At 42.6% G+C, this 16,637-nt stretch overlaps 1 pseudogene; it reads left to right on the top strand.

The window, feature by feature from the left end:
- Positions 1-351: 351 nt before the first annotated feature.
- Positions 352-693, top strand: LOC122454315 (annotated as a pseudogene).
- Positions 694-16,637: the final 15,944 nt, after the last annotated feature.

Consider the following 16,637-nt stretch of genomic DNA (forward strand, 5'->3'; position numbering starts at 1 on the left):
ACACAACCCTTCTTAAAATTTCATTTTATTTAAGAAACAGAAATGTTATTCTCAAATCTATATAGAGTTGCTAGTGGCTCTGAATAGTCCAAACAATATTGAAAAAGGAAGAAAGAATTGGAAGATTCACATTTTGCAATTTCAAAACTGACTTCAAAGCTGCAGTAATCAAAACAGTATAGTACTAGCATAACAATAGACTTATAGACCAATGGGCTAGAAATGATAGCCCAGAAATAAATCCAAAACTCTACACTCAAGTGCTTTCAACAAGGGTGACAAGATCAATAAATGGGAGCTCTTTAGCCACCTTGGACCCTGTGGAGGCCTGCTGAGAACAGGACTTCTAAAATGACAAATGTGTCTAGAAGACTGTTATCCAAGGCCATTTTTGCTGGCTATAAGCGGGGTCTACAGAACTAGAGGGAGCACACAGCTATCCTGAAAATCCAAGGTGTATGTGCTCGAGATGAAACTGAGTTCTATCCAGGCAAGGGATGTGCTTATGTGCACGAAGCAAAGAACAACACAGAAACTCCTGGTGGAAAACTTAATAAAACCAGAGTAATCTGAGAGAAGATAACTCGTGTTCATGGAAACAGTGGCATGGTTCAAGCCAAATTCTGAAGCAACTTTCCTGTTAAGACCATTGGACACAGAATCAGTGTGATGCTGTACCCTTCGAGGATTTAAACTTATTGAAAAGTAAATAAAATTGTGAATTTGTAAAAAAAAAAAAAAGTAAGTGGGAAAAGAATAGTCTCCTCAACAAAATGTTATGGGGTAAGTATATAAATGCATGCAAAAGAATAAAGTCAGACCCTTATTGCTCCACAATAAAAAGTTAACTCAAAATTGATCAATGACCTAAACAAGCATAAGGTCTAAAAATAAACGCTATTGGAAGAAAACACAGAGGTAAATCTTTATGGCTTTGGATTCGGTGATAGGACCTAAGATATGAGGCCAAAAGGAAGAGCAACTATAGAAAAAATTAGAATTGAAACATATATATTATCATATGTGAAATAGATCGCCAGTCCAGGTTCGATGCATGAGACAGGGTGTTCAGGGCTGGTGCACTGGGATGACCCAGAGGGATGGGATGGGGAGGGAGGTTGAAGAGGGTTTCAGGATGGGGGACACAAATTTTTTTTTAAAAAATTGAATTTTATAAACATTAGAATATTTTGTGCATCAGAGAATGTTATCAAGAGAGCAAAAAGACAACCTACAAAATAAGACAAAATATTTGCAAATTATATATCTGGCAAAGACAGCATCTAGATTATAAAAAACTATTACAACTGAACAACAAAGAGACAAACAACCCAATTAAAACCTGGACAAAAGATATGAATAACATTGCTCCAAACAAGATATATAAATGGCCAACAAGCACATGGAAAGATTTTCAACATCTTTGGTCATCACATGTGTATGTGCTCAATCATTTCAGTCCTGTCCGACTTTGTGCGATCCTATGGACCATAGCCCACCAGACTCCTCTGTCCATGGGATTCTCCAGGCAAGAATACTGGAGTGGGTTGCCATGCCCTCCTTCAGGGGATCTTCCTGACCCAGTGATTGAACCTGCGTCTCCTGCACTGCAGGCTGATTCTTTACTGCTGAGCCACCTGGAAAATCACATTGGTCAATATGGAAATAAAAATTCAACTACAGTGAGCTACTTCTTGACATCTCCTATAATGACTATACCAACAACAACAAAAAAAATCAGTGTTGGCAAGGACATAGAGAAATAAGAACACTTATGCATTTTGTGGAAATCTAAAATTGCAGTGGGTGCAGCCACTGTGAAAAACAATTTGGTGATTCCTCAAAAAATTAAACACAAAATTACCATATGATCCAGAAATCCTACTCCTAGGTATTTACCCGAAAGAACTGAGAAACAGGTGTTCAAACAAAAATATGTTCACCAATGTTCACAGCAGCAGTATTTGCAATAGTCAAAAAAAGGAAACAACTCAAATGTCCATAAAGAGGTCAATGGATAAACAAATTGTGGTACATCTATATGTGCTTAGTCGCTCAGTCGTGTCTGACTCTTTGCAACTTCAAGGACTGCAACCCTCCAGGCTCTTCTGTCCACAGGGATTCTCCAGGCAAGAATACTGGAGTGCGTTGCCATGCCCTCCTCCAGGGGATAATAAAATATTACTGAGCCATGCTTCCCTGGTAGCTCAGATGATAAAGTGTCTGCCTGCAATGCAGGAGACCTGGGTTTGATCCCTGGGTTAGGAAGATCCCCTGGAGAAGGAAATGACAACCCACTCCAGTACCCTTGACTGGAAAATTCCATGGATGAAGGAGCCTAGTAGGCTACAGTCCATGGGATCGCAGAGTCAGACACGACTGAGCAACTTCACTGGTTCACAAAAAAATAATGTACCTTTGCTACGACACTGAATCTCCTTGAAAACATTATGCTCCGTAAAAGAAGTCACGCACAAAAGTTTACATGTTACAAGAATCTTTTAAATGAAACACCTAAAAAAGGAAAATCCATAAAGGTAGATAAGTGGTTCCCAGGGGATTGGCTGGGTGGGTAGAATGGTGAGTGAATAGTCAATGTACAGGCTGTTATTCTGGAGTAATGAAAATGTTTTGAAACCAGAGAGAAGTGGTAATTGCATGACACTGTGAATGTACTGATTGCTACTAAATTGTGTACTTTAAAATGGTTAATTGTGAGGATTTCAGTTCAATTGGAAAAAAATCTTACTTTGTTGGTGCGTGCTTAGTCGCTTCAGTCGTGTCTAACTCTCTGCGACCCCCACGGACTGTAACCCGCCAGGCTCCTCTGCCCATGGGATTCTCCAGGCAAGAATACTGGAGTGGGTTGCCATTTCCCTCTCCAGGGGATCTTCCCAACCCAGGGATCGAACCCAGGTCTCCCACATTGCAGGCAGATTCTTCACCAGCTGAGCCACCAGAGAAGCCCACGGACATAAATCCAAGCGTGAAAAGGTCTTCAGCAGAGCCCAATATGTCTAGTGAAGGTTTTTAAGGACTTGTCTCAATCTAACAAAAACCAAGACCACCCACTTCCATCTCTAAGCATCACCGAAAGAATGTTCTGTATTCTTGGAAAGCCTGAAATACAAGCAACAGTTAAAGGAAAGATGCAGAGGAATGGGAAAAAGTCAAAGAGGGACTGAGAAGAAGAATACGAACAACAGACAACTATTAGGAAATGGATTTCCTTGACAGCCCCTCAGCTAAACTACAGATTTCTTATCTCCATCAAAATGCTTTTTCAATCAAGTCTAGTCCAGGAAGATGGGGCAAAAAGACCTAACACTATTTGCTGAAAATGGACTCCTCAGAGTTCAGCAGGAAATCATTTGACCAAAAGCAATTTGGGTGAGATGACTCCAAGATCAAGCAGACAAATTATTTGAAAGCATATCTCCAATTACAGGTTCTTCATGTATTGGTATTTTGGGGGGGTACCATGGAGCAATTCTGTTTTTAATTGTATTGCATACACATAACATGAAAATGTATCAATTAAACCACTTTAAAGTGTACGATTCATTGTCATTTTAGGACCGTAACAATGTTGTACAACCATCGGCACCATCAAATTCCTGAATATTTTCATCCCTTCAAAGGGAAACACCCTACTCATGAGCAGTCACCCTCTTTCTGTTTCCCCTCAACCCTGAGACACTGCTAATCAGCTTGCTGTCTCTGTGGTTTTACCTATTTTGGATACTTTTTATAAATGAAATCAAACAATATGTGGAGTTATGTCTGACTTCTGCAACATAGCATCATGGTTTCAAGGCACTTCATTGTAGCATGCATCAATGCTTCATTCATTTTTGTGGCTAAATAATATTCCATTGCATGGATATACCACAATTTGTTTATTCACTGATCTCTTTCTGGATATTTGGGTTGTTCACACCACTTGGATATTGTGAATAGAGCTCCCATGAACATTCATGTATGAGTTTCTGTCTGAACATCTGTTTCCAGTCTGGGGGAGTATAGATCTTGGAGTGGAATTGCTGGGTCATGTGCTAAGTCTATGTTTAATTTTTGAGGAACTGCCACGCTGCTTTCCATGGTCGCTGAACCATTTTACATTCCCACAAGTCACGTATGAGTCACACTTTTTTATATCTCCAAGTTTTGGGGTCTATTTTGTAGCCATTTAGAAAGGGTTCTCAGTTTTGTTTGATTTTTTTATTTTTTAAATTTTGTTTTCTACAAATTATGCATGTCCTTCACTACTATAGCAAAATGTGAGAAACAACTTGAATGTCCAACTCTATGAGCCTGCTTAAATCAAAAATGATATATAATGACTATGCAAAGTCATTTTCCAATCTTCTTACTGCATTTAGCAATTTTTTAAATCTTAATATAAGTAAATGATAGCTGATGTCACCCACACCTTCCCACGATCCTTTGACCGAGAAACACTCTCAAATCCTGACAGGAGTTAAGATAAAATACTAACTTGAGTTGCTACAAAAATGATCCCAAATTTATCTGAAATTTGTAAACTTTGTAATAGACCAAAAAAATAAATTGGAAAATAAAATTTTTAATTTTTAATACACTGCTAGAAGGAAGAATGATGTTGCTATATCCAGTCTTGATATAAGAAGCAATGTGAATAACTAATAACAATAGCCTATCTGCTCAGGCCATTATTACATACCAGACTCTGTCTGAAACACATTACAGCTGCCCTCAAAACAACCTTTTCATGTATCTGCTACCAAGTTTTTCAGTCTATAAATGAGAGGACAAAAGTTTAGTGAGATTAAATAACACTTGAAGTAAGAGTAAATAGCAGAAGTCTGGATTTGAACTCATTTTCTTATACTAAATCCCAGGACCTCAGCAACTATGCAGTACTCCAATTGTGCCTATTTTATTCTCATTGCCATTTATAACATGTAAATTTCTATTTATTATGGGTACACCATAGCAAAGGCAGAGATGTGATTATACCAAAGGTGGTGTAATGTTTGGTTAGTCATGAATTAGGCTCTTCTGAAATGTGTAGCTTATCTTCAGCATCTTTTAGAGAAACCAAAGACTGTGATTATTAATATTTTCTTTAAAGTGTTCCTGTTTCAGCTCATTTACAGTAGAAGCAGTCTGAGTACCACAATAATATCTCATTTTTCCGTTTAAACGTCTCTGTCAGTAGTAGATCTTGGGAAGTGAATTTGAGTAATGAAATTGGTTGACACCCTTAATGCATGGAATAACAAGACTAATACGTATTGAAATTGAGAGACAGGATACATAGCACAGATGAGTGATCTTCAAAGCACACTCATGCCAATTTGACAGTAAGTCAATAAAAGGTTGTCTCCTTGTCAGTGATGGATGGAATCTCAGATGCCTTAAACAGTCTTCTCACATCTAATTTTTAAATACAATTTAAGGGCAAAAAAAAAAATCTATGGCTAGTATTTCCTTTTACAGAATAACCTGTGGCATCTCATGGAAACCAACAGGGAAACTTTGAAAATAATTTGAATGAAGATTCTCTTTGATGAGATGAATAACATTAATGAAAAGGGACTTCAGATGCTGCTTCCAGCAAAGGTTTGCTTACATCTTTCATTTAAAACATAGTGATTAATTCTTATAATAATAACCCTGTATTTCCAAGAGAGCCTTGATTTCATTCACTACTGGTACCTGGCACTCCCCCTCTCGTTTTCTTAGGGAAGTTCCAGGAAAAGAAGGTAAATATGTAGTTCACTTTCTGTTTGTTTTTTTTTAAATTAAAGAATAAACTTTTGGAATTAATTTACACCCAACCAGAATTTAAACTATCTAAAAGCAATTTAAATCTACCTACATCCTCCTGGAGTTGTTATAATTTGACAATATCCAGGCCAGAATACTGGAGTGGGTTGCCTTGCCCTCCTCCAGGGGATCTTCCCAACCCAGGGATCAAACCCAGGTCCCCCGCATGGCAGGCAGATGCTTTACTGACTGAGCCACCAGGGAAGCCCTTATCCAGAATTAGAAGTCAGTTTTCCTTCATTCGGGTAATGAAAATATTACAGGAAAAGAGAGGCCAATGCAGCTGGAAGTCTTAACGATCCAGAAGTATCAGTAATAATATTTTGTCTCTATGGAACAGCTCTCAAGTCAAGAAACTCAACGTTGAATGAAATCAGAGGCAGCAGCACCCACTAAATATTCTTGAGATGCACAGACGGGCATTGCGGGTGGAGAAAGCTGGTGATGTTAGAGCAGATGTGGAGGGCAGGATGCCACAGGAGAAGCAGTGATGTAAGCAAAAGGACTGCTTTCAGCTCACCCCCATGCTCTCAGCATCATCCTCTCAGGAGCATCAGAGCCTCAGGCCCCAGAGGACAGCTTGTCATCTCATTCAAAGCAGCCCCGCACCCTCAGTACCCTGCCACACAGCCATCTTGCCTAACAAGTTATACACAAAGATCTACAAATAGCCAACAAGCACACTGACTTCCCTGATGGCTCAGATGGTAAAGAATCTGCCTGCAACGTGGGAGACCTGGGTTCAGTCCCTGGGTTGAGAAGATCCCCTGGAGAAGGGAATGGCAACCCACTCCAGTATTCTTGCCTGGAGAATACCATGGACAGAGGAGCCTGGCGGGCTAGAGTCCATGGAGTCGCAAAAAGTCAGACAAGACAGTGAGTGAGCACAATGATTAGTGCTACTAAGCATCTTTTCATGTCTTTGTTCAAAGTGTTAGTCATTTACTCATGTCCAACTCTTTGCGACTTCATGGACTGTAGCTTCTGTCCATGGAATTCTCCAGGCAAGAATACTGGAGTGGGTTGCCATTTCCTTCTCTAGGGGATCTTCCCAAGCCAGGGATCAAACCCTTGTCTCCAGCTTGGCAGGCAGATTCTTTACCACTGCACTACCTAGGAAGCCCGACAGGTGTCTGACCATTTTGCACTCAGCTTGGTCAACACTGCAATTCTTCTGAGGGTCACTGGCTTGATGAGGACTCCGATCATTCCAAAGAGATGGGGCTCCAGCAGGGAGAACAGCAGGCAAGTAGTAGAGAGAGCCCCACAGATATGGAGGATGGGAAATGTGGACCCACTTAGGATCTGATCACAAAACTCTTAGCTTCCTTGAACCTCAGTCCCATCAGCAGCAAAGCAAGGAGGATGAGGAGATGGTACCAAGGTCACTTCTGTGTAGCACCTGAAGATCCCGAGAGGATGGTGGTGACTGGCCCAGTTGCTAGTGAACTGGGAACCAGCCCAGCCTGTGGGACAGAATTCAGAGACGGGGAATATGACTAGGTTACCAGCACTGGCTGAGTCAGCTTAGAGGTCAGGAAAGGCTGGCTGGCCGGAACTCAGCCCACGCTGGGGAGGGATGTGTGGGTGTGGAGAAAGCTCTCTTACATCAAATCTCTCACCACAGCTGCCTGCATCCCACCTTCCCTGGCCTGCCTTGGAGATGAGACGCAATAGTAGAAAAACATCCAGAAGGCAAAGGTAGTGATTAAGCACTGTTATTACAAAGGGGACCCTGCCACTCTCTACAGGCTGTTAGCTTTACCTAACCTTCAATTTCCCTTTGACTTAAGTCTATAGATTGTGTATTAAGGAGGCTCTGGCTTCTGTCTAGAGTCAAATGACTGTTGCAGTTACCTGAGGTAGATTTTCAGGTAACTCTGGTTCTATTTCCTACAAAAAAGAAAGTGATTTTTTTTAAAGTCAACTTTATCCATCATGTACTGCAAATTTTCCATGTGACTAAAAGCCCGTGTTTAGCATTAGCAAACTTCTTTGCCCTCACACCTTGTTTTAAACTTAAGCTTCAGAGTGAAAAGTTTTCTTGTGTGTTTGTTGTTAATAGTCAAAAGTTTATGGCAGTGGATGAGTATGTTTCACAATTTCTGTTTGTAATAGAAGCCATAATTATACATTTAAAGCAAGTATAACAGGCTAACAACCTCACTTTCCTGCAGCTAAAATAATAGAAATGATTCAAAAACTGTCATCAGAGGGTTACCTAAGCAATATTGGTTTTAATCTTGTTTAGTTGACATGATTTAAAATTCTTATCAAGTTAAATAAACAGGATCATCTTCACCCACCATCAAACAGAAATTCACAACCCAAAAATGGCCAAAAATAAAAAAAATTAAAAGAGTTTAGATGTATATGGGCTTCCCTGGTGGTTCATATCTTAAAGAATTCACCTACAGTTCAGGACACACAGGTTCAATCCCTGCTTTGGGAAGATCCTTTGGGAAGAGAAGGGAATGGCTACCCACTCCCGTGGGCTTCCCAAGTGGTGCCAATGGTAAAGAACTTGCCTGCCAAAGCAGGAGGCTTTAGAGATGCAAGTTCGATCCCTGGGTCAGAAAGTTCCCCTGGAAGAGGGCACGGCAACCCACTCCAGTATTCTTGCCTGGAGAATTCCATGGACAGAGGAGCCTGGTGGTCTACAACCCATGGGGTCCCAAAGAGTTGGACACAACTTAGTGACTAACATTTTTACTTCTTATTTTTTAGATGTATATAATCTTAGACATTACTTTGCCAACAAAGGTCCATCTGGTCAAGGCTATGGTTTTTCCAGTGGTCATGTATGGACGTAAGAGTTGGACTGTGAAGAAAGCTGAGCACCAAAAAATTGTTGCTTTTGAACTGTGGTGTTGGAGAAGACTCTTGAGAGTCCCTTGGACTGCAAGCAGATCCAACCAGTCCATCCTAAGGGAGATCAGTTCTGGGTGTTCATTGGAAGGACTGATGCTGAAGCTGAAACTCCAGTACTTTAACCACCTCATGCGAAGAGTTGACTCATTGGAAAAGACCCTGATGCTGGGAGGGATTGGGGGCAGGAGGAGAAGGGGATGACAGAGGATGAGATGGCTTGATGGCATCACCGATTCAATGGGCATGAGTTTGAGTAAACTCCAAGAGTTGGTGATGGACAGGGAGGCCTGGCGTGCTTTGATTCATGGGGTCTCAAACAGTCGGACATGACTGAGTGACTGAACTGAACTGAACTGAACTGAACCGAACCTTAGTCAAAGCTATGGTTTTTCCAGTAGTCATGTGTGGATGTGAGAGTTGGACCATAGAGACAGCTGAGTGCCAAAGAATTGATGCTTTTGAACTGTGGTGTTGGAGAAGACTCTTGAGAGTCCCTTGAACTGCAAGGAGATCAAACCAGTCAATCCTGAAGGAAATCAGTCCTGAGTATTCATTGGAAGGACTGATGCTGAAGTTGAAGCTCCAATACTTCAGCCACCTGATACAAAAAACTGACTCATTGGAAAAGACCCTGATGCTGGGAAAGATTGAAGGCAGGAGGAGGAGGGAACCACAGAGGATGAGATGGTTAGATGGCATCATTGACTCGATGGACATGGGTTTGGATGGACTCTGGGAGTTGGTGAAGGACAGGGAGGCCTGGTGTGCTGCGTGCAGTCCATGAGGTCGCAAAGAATCGGACATGACTGAGCAACAGAACTGAACCTGTCCAAAAGATTTAGATATATAGAGAAGAGTTACCTTGTTTGAGTATTGGTGATGTAACTCAAATCTTTTGAGCATAAGCTAATTGCTAGAAAAATCAAGAAGAGCTTGACAATGAGAAGCTAATAGTACCTTCAGTTCAGTTCAGTCACTCAGTCGTGTCCAACCCTTTGCGACCCCATGAACCACAGCACGCCAGGCCTCCCTGTCCATCACCAACTCCCAGAGTCCATCCAAACCCATGTCCATTGAGTCAATGACGCCATCCAACCATCTCATCCTCTGTTGTCCCCTTCTCCTCCTGCCCTCAATCTTTCCCAGCAGCAGGGTCTTCTCAAATGAGCCAGCTCTATGCATCAAGTGGCCAAAGTATTGGAGTTTCAGGTTCAACATCAGACCTTCCAATGAACACCCAGGACTGATCTCCTTTAGGATGGACAGTTTGGATCTCCTTGCAGTCCAAGGGACTCTCAAGAGTCTTCTCCAACACCACAGTTCAAAAGCATCAATTGTTCGGCACTCAGCTTTATAGTCCAACTCTCACATCCACACATGACCACTGGAAAAACCATAGCCTTGACTAGATGGACCTTTGTTGGCAAAGTAATGTCTCTGCTTTTTAATATACTGTCTAGGTTGGTCATAACTTTCCTTCCAAGGAGTAAGTGTCTTTTAATTTCATTGCTGCAATCACCATCTGCAGTGATTTTGGAGCCCAGAAAAATAAAGTCTGTCACTGTTTCCACTGTTTCCCCATCTATCTGCCATGAAGTGATGGGACCAGATGCCATGATCTTAGTTTTCTGAATGTCAAGCTTTAAGCCAACTTTTTCATTCTCCTCTTTCACTAGTAAGTAATAGTACCTTACTAATCTCTAAAAATCAGATATGACCTACATCTGAATGCAAAATACTATATGCAATGACTGCAATGAAATTTCCAATTAGACTATAAAAACTTCATTGTCTTCTGAAGATCAAGCTCATTTTTTGAAATGGATTAATTCAAATTGAAGTCACCACCTTCTTGATTGTGGCCTAGATTTAATATCTCCAGAGAAATTCCTTACACACGTCTTATTAAAGAATTTTTTAGGAACCACGAATGAAACTGAAATTTGTTTTACATAATATTTTCAAATATGTAATCATTAATTCTCTTATAATTTTCCTCCATAGCATTCACATTAATCAAGGACCATTCTCTTGGCCCTAAAATAGAATAGTAACACATTTGAATGTCATTAGAAGTAAGTGGATAAAAATCTAGGTGTGTTAACATCATCAGATTAATAAAACTTAATTGCTAAACTTACTTGAAATATAGAACATGTAGTAAGCTTTCAAATGACAGTAGCCAAATAGCCACCACCTCTAAGAATCAAGCAAAAAGAAATGTTCAGAAGTCTCACAGATGGGTGAATAAATTATCATATGACAACACCATAGAATATTATAGAGCCATGTAAAAAATGAATTGGAGTTATGTCAGTTAAGAGACAAGGCTTTCCAGGAGATGGAGCGAGTACAAAAGACAAAGTGCAGAGGTGAAATGCCTGTAAGTGTATTTACATACTTAGGCCTCTAAATATTCATATGCATGTATATGATGTTCGGGCTTCCTGGGTAGCACTAGTGGTAAGAACCCACCTGCTATTGCAGGAGATGCCTGAGACACAGTTTCGATCCCTGGGTTGGGAAGAGTCCCTGGAGATGTGTGCTTGTGTGCTAAGTCACTTCAGTTGTGTTCAACTCTTTGCAACCCCATGGACTGTAGCCCACCAGGCTCCTCTGTTCATGGGATTCTCCAGGCAAGAATACTGGAGTGGGTTGCTGTGCCCTCCTCCTGGGGATCCTCCCCACCCAGGGATTGAACCCACACCCCCTGCATTGGAAAGTGACGTCTTAACCATTGGATCACCCAGGAAGTCACTGTTATTTATTTTTTAAAATAGCTTTCTTTTTTCCTTTTTATAAAACTAACTTTCTCACAATAAAATACATCTTAAAAAATTGAGAAGCGGCAGAGAACAAGTCAAGATGATAATTCTAGCAACCATGCGACCACCATCAAGTCGTAAAGCACAACTTTCCAGATTATGTGATTAACGACAATGTGATCATGTGTACCATACTCTCAGCTTCCTTCTTCAGGTCAAATGAACCATTAGTAACACCTGGTCAGGCGTTCCCTTCTTGCTGACCTGCCTCCCAGTCCCTCAGTCAGCGGAGCATTGGAGTTGTCAGCAAATTGTCCTTTCATCTGTAGCCTGAGTGGTCCATCCTGGCCTCTGCTAAAGGACCATCTACCCCCTCACCACAGGGAGACCTGGGCTGACCTGATGGCCCCAAACTCAGCTCCCTTCTGCATTCCCCTCCTGCTCCCACCAGCAGAAGCCAGAAGGAAATTCTGAGCCCCATGCATGCTCCTCCAGAATCCAGAGAAACTCAGGCTAATGAAATCCCAGTCCAGTCTGTGTTTCTTAGTTTACTTTGATGGGGAGGTCCCCATGCTCATCATGGAGCAGCTACAAGACGGTCTGCTCCCACAGCTCCAAAGATAAAGTTGGAGTAAAAGGCCCACACTTTCTGCATCTCTTCAATTTGTCAATATATAACTCCCATCCTTTCTCTGGATTCTCTCCCAGAAAGAGGTGATGGAGATGAAATAGAGAAAAGGGAACTCTTGCACAACATTGGTAGGAATATATTGCAATGTAGATGTGATGTAATGTAAATCAGTACAGCCACTATGGAAACTGTATGGAGGTTCCACAAAAGATTAAAAATAGAATCATCAGATGATTCAGCAATCCCACTTCTGGGCACAAACCCAAAACAACTGAAATCAAGATATTGAAGCGATATCGGCACCCTCATATTCATTGCCAGCATTGTTCAATATAGACACAATCCATAAACAACCTAAGTGTTCACTGACAAGCAAATGCGTTCTAAAACAACGTGCTTTGTGTGTGTGTTCAGTCACTCAGTCATGTCTCTTTTGCAACCCCATGGACTGTAGCCCACCAGGCTCCTCTGTCCATGGGATTTTTCAGGCAAGAATACTGGAGTGGGTTGCCCTTTCCTCCTCCAAGGCATCTTCCCAACCCAGGATTGAACCCACATCTGCAGTGGCAGGCAAGTTCTTTACTGCTGAGCCAGCTGGGAAGCTCATGCATGCATGGTGGAATATTATTCAGCCTTCAAAAAGAAAGAGAAATCCTGCCATTTGTGAGATCATAAGTAAACCTAGAAAACGTAACGCTAAGTGAAATAAGTTTAGATGCACAAAGACAAATACTGCATGAATGGACTTATGCATGGAATCTAAAATGGGGAGTAGAATGGTAGTTGGCAGGAGCTGGTGGAGGGAGAAAGAGGAAGATGTTGGTCAGGGATATGAAGTTTTAGTTATGCAAGATGAATAAGTTCTGGGGATCTAATGCACAGTGGGGTGACTATAACTAACAATACTGAAACTTTTGTAACTTTAAACTTGCTTAGGAGGATATAACTATTTTTTAAATTTATTTTTTAGTTGAAGGATAATTACTTTACGGAATTTTGTCAGTTTCTGCCAAACACTAACGTGAATCAGCCATAGGTATATGTATGTCCAGGAGGGTATATCTTAAATATTCTCAGCTGTAAGCTCACCGGACTCCTCTGTCCATGGAATTCTCCAGACAAGAATACTGGAGTAGGCAGTCATTCCCTTCTCCAGGGGATCTTTCCAACCCAGGGATCAATCCCAGGTTTCCTGCACTGCAAGCAGATTCTTTACCATCTGAGCCACCAGGAAGCTCAGAAATAGAAAAATTGTAACTTGAAACTTGTTTAGAAGGGTATAACTTAAATGTTCTCAGCACACACACAAAGAAGTAATTGCGTGAGGTAATGTATATGTTAATTAACTTGATTACGGTGATCATTCCACAATGTATACATATGTAAAATCATCAATTGTATACCTTAAATACATATAATTCCACCTTAAATACATGTAATTTTTAATTGTCAATTATTCCTCAATGAAGTGCAGGATAGGGGGAAGACCCCATGTCTATTTCTTCAGAAACAGAAGGGCTGGGTTTCAGAAACTGATACGTCAACTTGGGAATCCTCTTGCAGCAAAATCCTCAAGCTTACAGTTTGGCAGGAAAAACTTTAGAGTGTCACGGGATGCATTTTAATTCTTTCTAATTTCCCTTGACATCTCTGTTGTAATGTCAACAAATCCCTATCAGTCACCCTAGCAGCACACCCATGAGGCAGGTGCCTTCCTTGGGCTGATCAGGGACAAAGCAACATGCAAAAGTACAGAAGATGAAACACAAGAATATTTTCCATAATACTGCTTCCGCTGCACAAAAAGAGTCATCTTTCAGTAATCACTAATAGCATTCATTGTCTCTAAGCTGATTCTTGGCTGCATTATAATGTAAGTGGTGACTTTGGTGATATTACCAGGTAATTGAAGCAAAAAAGTAACTCCTGTCCCAGGGGGTGCCAGTGGTAAAGAACCCACGTGTGAATGCAGGGGACACAAGAGACGGGGGTTCCAGCCCTGGGTCAGGAAGATCCCCTGGAGGAGGACTTGACAACCCACTCCAGTATTCTTGCCTGGAGAATCCCCATCAACAGAGGAGCCTGGTGGGCTACGGTCCACAAGGTCTCAAAGAGTTGGACACAACGGAGGCAACTTAGCATGCATGCACACCCTCCAAGAGAGAAAACAGGAGGTACTCAAGTAAGCAGATGCACTCCTTGTACACAGACCAATGAGCACAGCTTATATCTCTCTTAAGGTGTGATCCATGAAGCTGAGTTCACTGTATGAAATTTCCGTGTAAGTTAGAGCTTCATGTTCTGGTGAGTGATGGAAGAGGCAGAGTTTAGAAATCTCAGGCCCAAATCCTGGAATGACTGAAAGGTGCCCAGAAGGGGTGTCCTACATAGCAATGCAGGAACTAGGGCACACCTCCTTTTAGCCAAACGGACTCAAGTAGGGGCAAACAGCTTCATGCCATCTGGGGACATGAAGAACTGCACGACAGGACCAATAGGGAAAGGGCAATGGCTTGATGAACACTGGGGTCCCCAGACCAAAGCAGACGGCACAGAGAAGGTTCCAAGCTGGGGAGTGGCATACAGAGGTCGAAGCTGGGCAGTGAGCCTAGGTCAGAACTTGGGTAGAGTCGTGTCCAGGAAGCCTGCACTCAGGAGTCCAAGGGAGCAGGAAGGTGCAGATCAGAAGAGCCTCTAGATTGGAACCAAGCATGGAAAATTGGTAGCTCAGACGGTAAAGAATAGCCTACAATGCAGGAGACCCGGGTTCGATCCCTGGATTGGGAAGATCCCCTGGAGAAGGAAATGGTAACTCACTCCAGTATTCTTGCCTAGGAAATCTTGTGGACAGAAGAGCCTGGTGGGCTACAGTCCATGGGTTCATGAAGAGCTGGACACAACTTAACAACTAACATTTTCACTTTTTTTTTTTTTACAGAAAACTAGTAATGGAAAAGGGGCAAGTCTGTAGAAGATGACACAAAATAGATCTATAGGTGGACTGAGCGTGGTCTGCCCTCCACCTTGTTCCGAGCGACTGTCCTGGGATGGGCGGACAATTCCGGGCAAGCAGATGTCACTCCCCAGAGCAAGGGCAGGCCCTGAAGCTGTTAGAGATTGCAGCGCTACCCTGAGGAGGCTTCCCAGGTGGAGGAAAGCGCTGGAGAATTCATGGGAGGAGCACAGGAACGAGTGAGAACCTGCCTTTAGAACGACAGGGGTGCTGACACCAGACATGAATTTTACCCTTTACCTTTAGATACGGGTGCCTCTATCTCCTGCCGCCCCAGGGATAGGGGCTAAGGAACCATGAAAGCATTTTCAGGGTACCGCTGAGCTACACAAGTTGTCCCTTCCTGGGATTAGAATCAAAGTTATAGGTCAGGATGTCCTGCAATATGTGAAGCCCTGAAGAAGGGAATGGCCACCCACTCCAGTATTCTTGCCTGGAGAATTCCACGGACAGAGGAGCCTAGCAAGCTACAGTCCACGGGGTCGCAAAGAGTCAGACACAACTGAGTGACTAACACTTTCACATGTGGAGCCAGTTATGGCTAAAGCAGAAAGATGGTGGAAGGAGAGGGAGGGGAAGAGAGAGAGAGAGACGGAGAGGGGCTTCAGTGCTAGGTTAGTAGGAAAAAGCTACAGTGACTTCATAGGTGCAAAAGCTCTGAATTAAATGCCATTTCAACAGGTCTTTATAAAGTATGGAAAGAAACACACTGCAGAACCAAACAAATGGGTACCCAGAAATTCAAAGTCAACGAGTATAGTGGCCATTCTAAAAAAGCCAGTTCCTAGCAATAGCTGGTGTCTCGCCAGCATTCTCAGCTGGAAACTATAAACTCACTTTATTCGGGGACATCTAAGGCCTCAGGGCAGGATGTGATGAGTCCAATAAGTGCTGACGATCCTCCCTTCAAATATTTCCAGAACACATCACCTCCAGGCCATCCTCACCACCTGTGTTTGAATTCCAGCCCTCGTGGTTCTCACCTGCCTTACTGAAACAGCCTCCCAAATGCTGCTCCACCACCATCTCCAGCTGGATGCACGATGTGCTTTTTATTAAGGCTCCAGGAATCTTTCAAACCTAGGAAGTGAAAATGGACACGCCAGGGGTTCACCCTCCTTGGGTGTCCTGAAAGCCCCCATGGTCCCCGATGGGTGGATCTAAGTACTTCCACCCACGCTGGGGGAGAAGGCAAAGGGGAAGTGTGAGAGGCGTGGAGAGAGCCTGCCCTTTAACACACCCAGCTTTGCCGCCAGCTGCCCCGGGGCTCACATTTGGCCCCAGCCTGGAGATACCGGGTGAGGTTCCTTAAAGCTCTGCTCCTGGAGAAGAGAATGTATTCTTCTCCACTCCCACTCCAGTATTCTTGCCTGGAGAATTTCATGGACAGAGGAGCCTGGTGGGCTACAGTCCATGGGGTCGCGAAGTGTCAGATACGGCAGTGACAGACACTTTCACTTTCTTCCCTGCCTCCATCCCTTCATCCATTTGTTTAATAAATATTCAGTGAGCGCCAAGAATGCTCCAGGCACTGTTCGAGGAACTA

This window comes from Cervus canadensis, chromosome 16 (genome assembly GCF_019320065.1).
Source record: "Cervus canadensis isolate Bull #8, Minnesota chromosome 16, ASM1932006v1, whole genome shotgun sequence".
Taxonomy (NCBI): Eukaryota; Metazoa; Chordata; class Mammalia; order Artiodactyla; family Cervidae; genus Cervus; species Cervus canadensis.